Raw genomic sequence first — 7,048 nt, forward strand, 5'->3', positions numbered from 1 at the left:
CATGTCCTTTATCAAGTTAAAAAAAAAAGCCCCCCTTTATTCCTCTTATCATCCTTCAGGGTTCTTTTGACTATCTCTTCTTACAGGGACTGTGGTCATACCTGCTTTGACTAGCGACTTTAAACAGCTGCATCTTTTAAAATTCACCACAGCATTTCACCAAGGCCTTGGATATTCCCACCTAGGACAGGGCATGACAGAGACATGATAGAGCACTATTTTGCCTGGTACAGTATTTCTCCACTGAACAATATGTGCCCAAGAATTCACCATTGGCCTTACATTTTCTTAAGATTATGCTATGATCCAAAGGTCTTCCTATATATCGTCCTATCGTTTTTTTTTATCCCTTCGAATGCATCATACCTCATTTTTCTTATTAATACAGCATTATCTTCCCTCTGTCAAACTTTGAGCCAACCGTTTTCTTCGGGCTTCCTGTGTAAGTGCAGGAAAAGAAGCTTAAAGGGCAGATAAGACACAGGAGAAAGAACTGTGGGAGGTGGAAGGGAACACTGCTGCTTTGCATAGCAAAGAGGATGAGAAAGGCCACCATTAGGCAAAAGAGCTCCATGGCTTCTGAGAGGGCAAAGCCCAGAATTGCGGAGGAGACGAGTTGTTGCCTCAGGGAAGGGTTTCTGGTATAGCCAATGATGAGGCTTCCAAAATCAATCCCAATCCCAGCTCCAAAACCAGTCATCATAACTGTGGCAGCTCCAGTCCCAATGAACTTGGTGACTGGGTCAATGGTCAATATTCCTTGAAATGTCGCTGGTTTGGAAGGTTCAGCTAGGAATGAGTGAGGTAGGAGGACTCTAGACTGCCAGGCTACTGAGGCTCACATCTGTCAGTGCCTCTGGCTGAGATGAACTTGGAGCAGGTATACATTTTCAGGGGTGAGGGATGCTAAGGCAGGAGAGCTGCTCCCAGGGGCAGAGAAGACAGAGAAAATACCTGCATTTTGACCTAAAGATATCCCTTCTACAGCTTTTCTTTTCTTTCAAGGGAATTTCTACGGCTAAAACTAATCCTAGCTTAGTGCATGCTTCCCAGAAGACCGCCACTGATCTATGAGGGTTATTCTGAACACCAAATGAAGAATTTGCAATTCAAGAAAGTAAAGTTTTTATGGGTAAAGAACTCTTAATATTTGCTCCTCTTGGTAACATCCATTCATGGATTATATCTTGGTTTCCTAATTTTTCTTGAAATATAATATATACAGAAAATTCAAAAGTCATGATTAGACAACTATTTAGATATTCATAAACTAAACACACCCATGTAATTAGTGCCCACTCAGACCGAAAAACGGTTTTATCAGGCCCTTCTGAAGTTTCTTTCCTATCTCCTCCCAATTACAGCCCATCAAAGATATCTTATACCTGAGTTTAACACAAAGAACATTTTTACGTTTTTTTGGAAATTTACAAAAATGCAGTCTTATAGTATACATATTTATGCTTTTAACATTATACTTTCTGAGATTTATCCGTGTTTCCATGTAATATAGTCAACTGATTGTAGTGATTATAGGTCAAACTCTTTCTTCATTCTAGGTCTTATCAATCAAGAATCAGATTGGAGATGCCCAGCCCAAGTATTTTATCATGTTCAATTGTCACCTGACTTTCCCTGATTCATTGAAGGCAGCTTCTGCCTCTCCTCTTAAAAGAACACTATTTCACAGGTCATGACTTGTAAAAAATGTTCCCAAGAGTCTGTTTACCTCCCCAAGTATCTTTTTCGTGTTATCTTATTACTCTCCCTGGGACCATTAAATCCTTCCCATTCTGGAGGACTACTGTTCCCTTTTTGCCAGACTTTGGCTATATAGTGTTTTTCTTCTTGCTTTTGTAGAAAAACTTCTAAATGTCTTCCTGCCTATTTGTACCATCATTTATAAATTCAGAGTCCAGGCCCAACTCCAGGGACCACAGAGCTGTACAGACGCTTTGTGTAAAGGAAGAACATGTTCTTATCTAGGATTTGTTCTTCCCTGAGATCTCTTCCCTGGTTGGAACCAGCGACAATTTATCTAAAGCACACGGCCACCTTTGAGAACAAGATGCTGAAAGGTAAGACAATTATTTCACATTTTATGACCTTCTTGGTGCTTGAAAGCAGCTGTCTCCACTCTAAGTCCTTATCAATGACCCAGGTTTCTGTCATAAGGCAAGAGAACAACTGTGTTTTGAATTACCTGCGTTTGAAGATTCAGTGTCATCAGGCTTGATAGCACAAGTCTGTAATTCTATTTCTAGGATGGCTGAGGTGACTTTGAGGTCAGCCAGGGCTATAAGGCAAAACTATCAAAAGTAAATAAAAATTAAAAAAACCCAAAGATTCAGTGTGTCACAGACGACTTTCTAAAAGGAATTTTGTTCTAGATAGTTTCGAGCTCCTTTGAGTTGATGTTTTGATTGGGTTTTTTATAATTATGACTTTCAGTTTAGGGTAAGGACAATAGGCCTTCGAGGGGGTCTTCTTCATCTTCATAATCACTAATGTCTAATAATTATTGTCCAAATGTTGGGTCTACCTGTATAAAGCTGTTTACAAACCTTTTCTGTAACCCATAAGCCCTCAACAGAATTAGTACTGGTTTATATTAGTAAGACAGAAAAACAGAAGGCCACAGAGGCCCTCCGTTGGTATACCTAAAGTCATACAGTGATCCAGAAGCTAAGCTTGGCTTCACACTAGGGGTTTGGGCTGAAACAATTCATATTTGACAACTCCACATTGTCTTCCTTCCTTGGGCTCAGTCATCTACAGTTTCTCCTGTATCCCATCTGCTCCCCATAGTGCACACTCCTGTGTTAGAACACACAGAGGCACACAAAGACACTGTGTTGTGTTCTTTCTTGTCAGACTTACTTTCTCCCTCCACTCTCCACGCCCTGAAGCCAACATTATCTCAGGGAAGACACAACCTTTCAGCCCATTATGAGCTGGGAAAGGAAGATCCTAGGCTCAGAGATCAGACCATTTGTGAGTGAATCCTGGTTCCTCAACTTATGAACTGTGACATATTGCGCAGACTATATTATTGCCTTGAGATTCAGTTACACTCATCTTTCTCATGGGGTGATTGTGAGAGTTAAATAAGGCAATTCAAGTAAAACTCCTGATTTTAAATAGAGTAACTGATTTATACTATTATTGTTATTGCTCATTCATGTTATTCTATAAAATCACAGATACTGTCAGTAAATAGTGATTAAAAAAAACAGTGGCTCTCCAGAGCTGGGTTTATGTCTAAACAAGTAAGAACACTTGCTGTTCAAGGAAGTATGAGGATCTAAGTTCAAGCCCCCAGAACCCAAGCAAATCCAGGTGTGGACACACATGAACCCATAACCCGAGCACCAACAGGGAATATAAAAACTGGAGGACTACTTGAACTTTTTGACTAATATCATGGCCCCAGGTTCAAGAAGAAATCTCTCTGAAAGGAATAAGGCAGAGAATAATAGATCAGTGTGTCCATCATCTTCCCCTGACTTCTGTATACACGCTGAAGCATAACACACACACACACACACACACACACTCACTTTAAAAAATAATTTTAGCCTGATGTAAAAAACAAAACACTTTTTTCCTAAACCTGAATCTTAGTCTGAGACACTTAGAGGACTTTCTTCACCCCTTCCCCTACTACAGTCTAAACTTCTCCAAGTTACTCAGATGCCCAGACTGTCATTACAATCTCTGACTTAAAGAGGCCACAATGTCACTGTCTTCAGTGGGTCCAACTGAGTCATTCTAGAGGAATTCCTGGCACTCAGCCTCTCCTCATAGGTTCTATCCCCTATCATTCCAAATAACATTCTATCTCATACACATAAACATAGAACACATATCCTACGCACAGACAACAGCCTGGATTGAGTCCCAGCTGTACATGGATTACAGAGATGCAAGAACACTCCTTTGCGGGCACATAATATACAGTGGCCCCAACAAAGCTCCATGTGATAAGTGGGGAGCTGTCTGACTAGTTAAAAGACTGACAATAATGAACACTAACGATATTTCTGAGCCTCCTTTATGGCTAAATCAGCCTGTCTTAGCTGTTTCTCTATCTGTAAGATGAATCTCAAACCGTGCACTCTTTCCTTCGTCTGCAGACCGTTAGCAGGCTAAAAATGGAGAAAGTGTTGAAATCATGGCATTCCAAACAACAATCATCTGCACAAATACTGTGTCGTTCTGTAGAAGAAACCTTCTCTCCTGGGGTCTCAGTGGTGACTCCCTAGTTGCCCCTGTGTACATGGATAGTCTCCATCTTACCACAGCGACGGCTGCAAGTGTGTACAGTTGTAGGAACCTGGGGGAAGGCTGATTGTTCGGAGGTGGCGTAATGAGAACAGGTCTCCAAGGCCTTGATATTTTCTCAGGAATGACACCCAAATGTTCACTCAGTGGAAACCAGACAGTGCTTGGAAATGGATCTGTTCGTTTCAATCAACCTGAGAGGCGACTAAGGCTGGCAAAATGGCTGTTTGCCGCCAGCTGCTCCACAGCCCCAGGTGCTCGGGTCGGGATCCCAGCTGGGATTCGTTTTCCTGTGAGGAGGTGGCTTCGGCAACAGCATTTTATCATCCACCATAAGTACAACTAACAGCAGGAACCGAGGCAGCACAGGTGAAATTAAGCTCTGTGACAAATGATTTGGTTTATTTCTGTTAACAATCATGACTTGCCCTGAACTGCATCAATTAAGAAAGTCGGAGCAGGTGCCCTGCGTTCATTCGTTATATGTGGAAGAGAGAGCTAGAAAGACATGGACCAGCAAAGATGACAGAATCTTAATTTGGTGTGGCATCTGGAAGCCTGCTTGAGAATGAGAAGACGAGGTACTCCGTGATTTCACTCCTTCCACCCCCAGTCCTCATTCTAATATTCCAAGGAAGATGGCAAACACTGTATTTATGAGTGCTCATTATGCCAAAGTGTCTATTTGATGAATGGTGTCGCTGATTAATGAAGACTTGAAACAATTGGATTCTCACTCAAAAGGAGTACACAGCTTTTAAGAAAAATATCAAATAATTGGCGGTCCTCCTGCCTTAAATCTCTTCCATGTTTCTGTTTTTTTTAAAAAAATATTTCTTTTATTTTTTGAGATTGTATAATTGCATCATTTCCCTCTTCTTTTCTTCCTTTGAAACCCTTCTACATACCCCTCCCTGCTGTCTTTCAAATTCATAGCCTCTTTGTTCATTAATTGCTGTAACATACATGTATGTTTGGATAACTAAATAGATGATACACACACGTGTGTGTGTGCTCCTAAATACATAAACACAACCTGCTCAGTCTATATATTGTTACTTTTTTAGAAACTCTTCTTTACACTGGGGCATTTCCCTTGGAGACACAGTTCTCATTAGCAATAAAGCTTGTGAAATCAGACTAGAATGGCTCTTCTCAATGTTACCCTTTTAGTCTTGAAACATGACGTATCATCTAGGCTACCTGCGGGACTGAGAAATGATCTGCACAAGTTACAGCTTGCAGGAGTTAAACACAGAACATGGAGGAAGATAATTGTGCACTTTCATCTGGTTCAGAGAGGCACTGAGGCATGTTGGAGGGCAATATTAAACTGGGTGAATTTTTTTATTCCCTTGTTTCTAACAATCTTCCTCTCTAACTTTTTATTTTGAAATCAGTTTAGACTTACAAAACAGTTTTATCAGTACTAAGACTTGAAATACACCTTTTACTCAGCCTTTGCTAACCTGAACAGCTTATATATCTGCAATGCAATCTTCAGAAACTGAAAATTACCACCAGTACAGTACTAGCAACTAAACTCCATGCCTTATTTGAATTACACCAGTATTTCTTTTTTTATTTATTTATTTTTTATTGCTTTATAAATAATACCAATCAAAATTTCCACTTCCTCCCCTCCTCCCACTTCCTTCCCACTCCCCCACTCCCCCTCCCTCCCTCCCCCTCCAGTCCTAAGAGAGGGCAGGATACTCTGCCCTGTGGGAAGTCCAAGGCCCTCCCTCTTCCATCCAGGCTTAGGAAGGGATGCATCCAAATAGACTAGGATCCCAAAAAACCAGTACATGCAGTAGAGACAAGTCACAGTGCCATTATCAATGGCCTGTCAGTTTACCCCAATTGTCAGCCACATTTAGAGAGTCTGGTTTGATCCCAGGCTCATTCAGTCCGAGTCCATCTGGCCTTGGTGAGCTCCCATTAGCTCAGCCATACTGTCTCAGTGGGTGAACCAACCCCTCCTGGTTCTGAATTCCTTGCTCATATTCTCCCTCCTTGTACTTGTCAACTGGAACTGGCCTTGTCCCGTAGTCAGACTGATGACTATCTTGAATAGCACCATAGAACCTTTGTCTGATGGAGATAGAGACAGAGACCCACATCGGAGCACCAGTATTTCTTCTAACCATTTTTGTTCCAAGATCTACTAAGGTAACTTCAATATGTAAAGGTTTCTAAGCATTTTCTTGGCTACTTTGACTTTAAAGCTGTTTAAGAATAATGTTCAGTTATTTACTCTGATATCTTTTAGTCTAGGTTCATCTGATGTTTTCTAATAATTAGACTGTGGTTATGCATTTCGTAAAAGGATATTAGGACATCATATCCGAGAGAAATGATACTGGCATGACTGATTGATGATGATGTTAACTTTAATCATTTGCTAAGATGTGTCTGCTGGCCTGGTTACTATCTTTCCTTACAATTAGTAAGTATATTGTGACCAACAACTCTCTTTTTTTTTTTTTTGGTTTTTCGAGACAGGGTTTCTCTGTGGTTTTGGTGCCTGTCCTGGAACTAGCTCTTGTAGACCAGGCTGGTCTCAAACTCACAGAGATCCGCCTGCCTCTGCCTCCCGAGTGCTGGGATTAAAGACGTGCGCCACCACCGCCCGGCCACCAACAACTCTTTTCACCTCCAATATTCACCCACGAAATTTCATGACCTATTTTAACACATCATGTCTTGGAGACAGCTTTTTTTTTATTAATTTATTTGTTTATTAAAGATTTCTGCCTCCTCC

At 41.0% G+C, this 7,048-nt stretch overlaps 1 pseudogene; it reads right to left on the minus strand.

Annotated features, from left to right (window-relative positions):
- Positions 1-379: 379 nt before the first annotated feature.
- Positions 380-960, minus strand: LOC121441301 (annotated as a pseudogene).
- Between the last annotated feature and the right edge of the window lie 6,088 nt (positions 961-7,048).

Source organism: Microtus oregoni, unplaced genomic scaffold, assembly GCF_018167655.1.
Source record: "Microtus oregoni isolate MIOR12 unplaced genomic scaffold, Mior012 000074F_ref0000038, whole genome shotgun sequence".
Lineage (NCBI taxonomy): Eukaryota > Metazoa > Chordata > Mammalia > Rodentia > Cricetidae > Microtus > Microtus oregoni.